This window comes from Eschrichtius robustus, chromosome 16 (genome assembly GCF_028021215.1).
Source record: "Eschrichtius robustus isolate mEscRob2 chromosome 16, mEscRob2.pri, whole genome shotgun sequence".
NCBI lineage: Eukaryota > Metazoa > Chordata > Mammalia > Artiodactyla > Eschrichtiidae > Eschrichtius > Eschrichtius robustus.
In genome coordinates, this window is record NC_090839.1 from 29,790,283 (window position 1) to 29,796,805 (window position 6,523).

Genomic DNA, 6,523 nt, shown 5'->3' on the forward strand with positions numbered 1-6,523 from the left:
GCTGGGCCTGTGGTAGACAGCATGGCCCGGAACTGATGGGTCCAGCTCAGGGATGTGGCCCTGGGTCCTGTGTCACGTCCACAGGGGTGGATAAGAGGTCATGTAGGGTGATGGGGGAGAACCAGGCCCAGAGGCTCTGCTTCATCTCTAGCTGGTCTTTTGGCCACACCTCTGGGTGTCGGGGAGGGAAGGACGATGCAGGGAGATGGACATCACCCACCACCTGACATATGTTCATAAATTTAGAAGCAGAAAAGTATGAAAAAACAATTGAAACAGGAGTCAAGAAGCCTGAATCCAGATCCAGCACTGCCTCCAACCAGCTGTGGGTTGTGGCAAGGTCTCTCCTCTCTGGGTCGGATGGTGGGCTCAGGGCCAGACAGAGGCTGGGATTACCGCTTTATGCTGACAGCCCTGTGACCATGACCTGTGACTCTCTGAGCCTCTGTTTCCTCACCTGTGAGATGGCAATAATACCATTACCCCACTTCGTAGATTCTTCTGAGGATTAATGATAGTGCATGTATGTTCCATAGCATAGTGCCTCACAGGAAGTAAACTAGCCATAAATGATATTGATAATCCTTTTTACAGAGGAAAGACATCCTTTAAGGTGCTCCTCAGAAAAAGGCAGGGAGGCTCAAAGTTCAAATACTGTTAAGGAAGGCTCCCCTCCATGTCCCAATGTACAGTAAAGGTTATGAGAAGTGCTGTGGTGAGTTCTATTTCTCAAGCTTCTTGGATCATCAGTGCTTCCACATTGAACGCCTATTAACATCTCCTGACACTAGTGTTCTGGGAAAATGCTTTGAGGCCCACTTTGAGAGATGCTAAACAAGATCTTCTTTGCGGCTCTCAGATCCTAATTCCCTGTCAGGGGACTTTAGCCGTCCATCATGTTTCACATGGGGCTGGAATCACTTCCCTCTTGCAAAAGCCTCCAATAATTGCTTCTGTTTGGTCAACTGGTTCCTTGAGGGCAGATCAAAATATGAGGAATTTAATAACCATGGTCTGGGTCCCCTGCCAAAGTGCTGTAGGGCCCCAGCTCAGACAACTCGAATGTGGTGAGAACACAGAGAGCAGTTCCCCCAGCCAGCAGACCAAGGCCACTGCCAAAACCCTCGCATTCCTGGTTCCCACGCTGGCAGAGCCCAGCCGCCCTCCAGCGAGTGTTTACCCAGCAGGATGAGCAATTAGCTCTCTGCTGGGAGGCTCCTGTAGTTATCGGGGCCGCACACACGCCCTGCCGTGAGACTGCCTGGGTCACACCAACGGGCTCTACCTCTTTAAGGCCTCAGTTTCCTCATATGTAAAATGGAGATAATAACTGCACCTGTGTCTGTGAGGATTCGGTACGGCTGCCTAAACAAGAGACCCCAAATAACAGCAGCTGAAACAAGAGGGAAGTTAGTTTCTCTCTCACATACGAGAAGTGTGAGGTGGCAATCCAGGGCTCTGGTGCTGATTACATGAAGTCATCAGGGGTCTCCTTCTGGCTTCCTGCTCCAACATCTTCAGCAAGTGGCTTCCACCTTTAAGGTTGCCTCCCGGTCCAGGAAGCCGGCTGGAGTTTCAGGCATTTTCTCCGAAGCCGGCTGGAGTTTCAGGCATTTTCTCCTTATCCCAGGTGATAGCAAAGAGGGAGGGAGGAAGAGAGCTTGCCTCTCCTTTCATGGAGACTTGGCTGAAGTCCCACACCACCCTTCCACTTACCTCTCACTGGCTAGACCTTAGCATTGGGTCACATCTGCTGCCAAGGAGGCTGGGACACAAGGGGGCAGTGGACCTGTCACTAAGGTTGAGGGGAGACTGGGTGCTGGGTAGGCAAGTAGTGAGTGTGCCTATGGCTCCTTCTAATAAAGGTTAGGTACTACCATTATTAATAACAGCCCTACAGACCTGGGCTCAAAAAGAAAGGAAATAACCAAATTAGCCAGAAGAGATCCAGGGCGCCTTATTCAGAGCTGGGACAGTGGCCACCTGTGTGGTGCGAGCAGGGGAACCACCCGATGCTGGGTATTTAGTTAATACATATGTATCGAGTGCCTCTATGTGTCAGCACTCTTCTAGGGCTGAGGATAGAGAAGAGATGGGTGAAGAGGCAGTATTTTGTGGCAATTAAGAGAGTGGGGTCTGAAATACAGTGTCTGGTTAGAGTCTCAGGTCTGCCACTTCCTGTGTGATCCTTGGCAACTTATCTAACCTCTCTGGGCTTCGTTGTCTTCACCTCTAAGTTGGAGAAGATGATAAACACCATCACAAGATTATTCTGAGAGTTCAATGAACTAATACAAATAAAGTGTTTTGAACACTGAATAAAAGCACTGTGATCTCTTCAATGGACTCACGGAGCTCCTCGACACCTACTTCGCTTTCTTCCTGCAGCCTGGAGCATTCACTGAGCACCCACTCTGCTGGGCGCTGCAGATTCATAGAAGAAATACATCTAGACCTGATTCCCTCATCACAGGGATGTTCCTGTGCCCCCAACTGTGCACCATGCTGACAATCCTGAAGGCGGCTAGGCAGAGGTGTGGGGTCAGGCGAGGGGCACACAGAGGACGTATCCTGAGAACTTTGGTCCAGGCAAGATGGATCTAAGGGGCTAAGAGACTTGGGGCTGGTCCCAGTCTCTGGTGGGATGCAGCCTGTCCATGTCTGTGTCCCATAGTTCTGGACAGGCAGCCAGGCCTGTGGACAGGACTCTGGGGGATGAGGTCACCCAATTCCAGCACAGAAAAGCCGTCCTTCGTTTTCCTAAGTCATCAGATGGGCAGTAATCTGGGAACAAAAGATGGTTAGCCGTGGACGCCTGCGGAGCTGAGCCAGTTGCCTTCACCTCAGAGCCCAGCCAGTTCTCTGCTCTCAGGGCCCCAGACTCACTGCCCAGGGCAGTTTCTCTGACACTGTCTCTCTGCCCCACCCTTTCTTCAGACCCTCACACACCCTCCCCAGCCAGCTCTGGAGGGTGGTTAAAACAGTGAGCTCTGCCCACCTAGTCAGGTATTAATTATTGCCTCTCAGTTCTAAATGCTCCTTCAATGTGTGCTCTATGATTAGCAACAGAATTCCTTTACACATTTCTTCTTTAAAGTGAACATGAATTTAAGCTCTCAGTAGAAGACTCTGGAAGGACATGGCAGGAGGAAAAGGCTTCCTGCAATTTCCAGCTCAGGGCGGGAGGTCTGCGGTGGATTCCAACCCCAGCCATGGGCAACAGAATGCGATCCGTCTGCAACTTTGCGGCCTTGGCCCAGTGATAACCTTTCCAGAGCCCTCTTGAAACCGCAGCCCCTTCGTGGCCTGCACGCAGTTGCCTGTGGCCTGGAGAGTCTCACAGACCCAGTAGCGCCCCCTCCACAAACCTGTGTGCGGCCCGGTTAGCCTGAAGTCCACCTGCCCCGCACATGCCCATTCTCCCAGTGCCCGAGACACTGTTGGCTAAAGGCCTGCTGTCCCCACACGTATACACTGGAGGGTTGCCTATTGCTTGCTCAGGAATTCCAGACCAGCCCCAGCCTGGCTAAATCATCAAATTTCTCTGCTATCTGGTGGCTGAACTACACCTTTTCCAACAAGGTCTAAACCCCTTCCAAGTTTGTCCTTCCTTGGGCGTTTATGAAAAAACTACCGCTAACATCACACTTAATGGTAAAAGACTGAATGCTTTCCCCCTAAGATCAGAACAAGAAAGGATGTCCACTCTTACCATTCAACACTATACTGGAGTTTCTAGCCAGTGCAAAGAGGCAAGAAGTAAAACTAAAGAAAGAAAAAGCATGAGATTAGAAAGAAGTAAAACTCTTGATTAGCACATGACATTTATATAGAAAATCCAGGGCTTCCCTGGTGGCGCAGTGGTTGAGAATCTGCCTGCCAATGCAGGGGACACAGGTTCGAGCCCTGGTCTGGGAAGATCCCACATGCCGCGGAGCAACTAAGCCCGTGAGCCACAACTACTGAGCCTGCGCGTCTGGAGCCTGTGCTCCGCAACAAGAGAGGCCGCGATAGTGAGAGGCCTGCGCACCGCAATGAAGAGTGGCCCCCGCTTGCCGCAACTAGAGAAAGCTCTCACACAGAAACGAAGACCCAACACAGCCAAAAATAAATAAATAAATTAATTTAAAAAAAAAAAAGAAAAAGAAAATCCAATAGAATCTAAAAAAAAGCTATTAGAATTAATTGAGTTTAGCAAGGTTCCAGGATACAAGATCAATATACAACAATCAATTGTATTTCTCTATGCCAGCAATGAAGAAATCGGGAATTGAATTAGAGAAAATAATGCCATTTAAAATATCATCAAAAAATATGAACTACTTAGGGATAACACATATGAAGGACTTGTACAGTGAAAACTATAAAACATTGCTGAGAGAAATTAAAGAAAACCTACAAATGGAGAGATATAAGAAGTCGATTTTCATTTGTAGATTCCGCATTCGCGAATTCACTTACTCTCTAAAGTTCATTTGCGACCCCAAGTCAGTGATGGCCGTGCTGCCACAGATTCACAGGCTGCCCAGGGCAGCACAACGCGCATGTTCCCAGCTGAGGTCAATAAGGCGACACTCTGTCTTCTTTTTTTTTAAATAAATTTGTTTATTTATTTATTTATTTATTTATTTATTTATTTATTTATTGGCTGTGTTGGGTCTTTGTTGCTGCGCGGGATGTCTCTAGTTGCAGCAAGTGGGGGCTACTCTTTGTTGCGGTGCGAGGGCTTCTCATTGCAGTGGCTTCTCTTGTTGCAGAGTACAGGCTCTAGGTACGTGGGCTTCAGTAGTTGTGGCTCATGGGCTCAGTAGTTGTGGCTCACAGGCTCTAGAGCACAGGCTCAGTAGTTGTGGCGCACGGGCTTAGTTGCTCCGTGGCATGTGGGATCTTCCCAGACCAGAGCTCGAACCCATGTCCCCTGCATTGGCAGGCGGATTCTTAACCACTGCACCACCAGGGAAGTCCCTGACTCTCTGTCTTCTTGTTTCAGACTCTAAGTAAGTGCCCTTTTCACAGTCTATTTGGCACTATGTTTTTCACATTTGTCCTTTTTGTTGGTGATTTTAAAATGACCCCCAAGCATAGTGCTGAAGTGCTCTCTGGTGCTCTTTTGTGCAAGAAGTCTGGGAGGTGCCTTAACAAAAACTCCTGTGTTAGATAAACTTTGTTCAGGCCTGAGTTATAATGCTGTGGGCTGTGAATTCAATGTTAATAAATCAACAGCAGATATGACAAAAGATACCTTTAAACAGAAACACACATAAAACAAGTTTACTTATTGATCAGTTGACAAAACTGTGATTAGAGGTTCACAGGAACCTAACCCTGTATTTTCCCTAGGAGCGATGGCTCAGTATTCACCAATTCGGTGTTCATGGTGATTGTATAGACAGTAACTACTGGGAATAAAGAGACTCAGCTGTATTTGTTCATGGGTCAGAGAACTCAATATTAAGATGGCAATTTTCCCCAAATTGATTTATAGATTCAATGCAATTCCAATCAAAATCTCAGCAGGATTTTCTGTAGAAACGGACAAGCTGATTTTAAAATTCTTATGGAAATATAAAGGACCTAAAATGGTCAAAACAGATTTGAAAAAGAACTAAGTTAGAAGGCTAATATTATCTGATTTCAAGAATTATTATGAAGCTCCAGTAATCAGAACAGTATGGTATTGGCATAAAGATAGATGTGTATATCAATATAACAGAATAGAGTCCAAAAATAGACCCATACGTATTTGACCAACTGATTTTTGACAAGTTATGAAGGCAATTCCACGGAAAAAGAATAGCATTTTAAACAAATGGTACTGGAACAACTGGATAAACATTTTTTAAAAATTCAATTTATGCCTCAAACAGTGTACAAAATTTAACTCAAAGTGGACCACAGAGAGACTTCCCTGGTGGTCCAGCAGTTAAGAATCCACGCTTCTACTGCAGGGGGCACGGGTTCAATCCCTGGTCGAGGAACTATGATCCCACATGCCATGCAGTGCGGCCAAAAAAAAGAAAGAAAGAACTGGATCATAGACTTAAGTGTAAAATGTGAAACAATAAAACTTCTGGAAGAAAACATAGGAAAATCTTTGTGTTAGCTAGGCAAGTAGCTCTTAAATATGCCACCAATAGCACAATCCATAAAAGAACAAATGGATGGACTGAACTACATCAAAATATAAAACTTCTGCACTTCAAGAGGCACTTAAGAGAATGAGAAGACAAGACACAGACTGGGAAGAAAATCTTTACGAAGCATATATTTAATAAAAAAGACTTGTATCTGGAATATTTAAGGAACTCTCAAAACTGAACAATAAGAAAACAAACAATCCACTAAAAAATTGGCAAGAGATTTGAAAAGACATGTAACAAGAGAAAATAAACAAATGGCAAATAGCACATGAAAAGATGCTCAAAATCAGGTCATTAATTTAAAAATTAAATTAAAACCCCAATGAGATAATCACTACACATCTAATGTAATGGCTAAAATTAAAAAGACTGACCATGGCAAT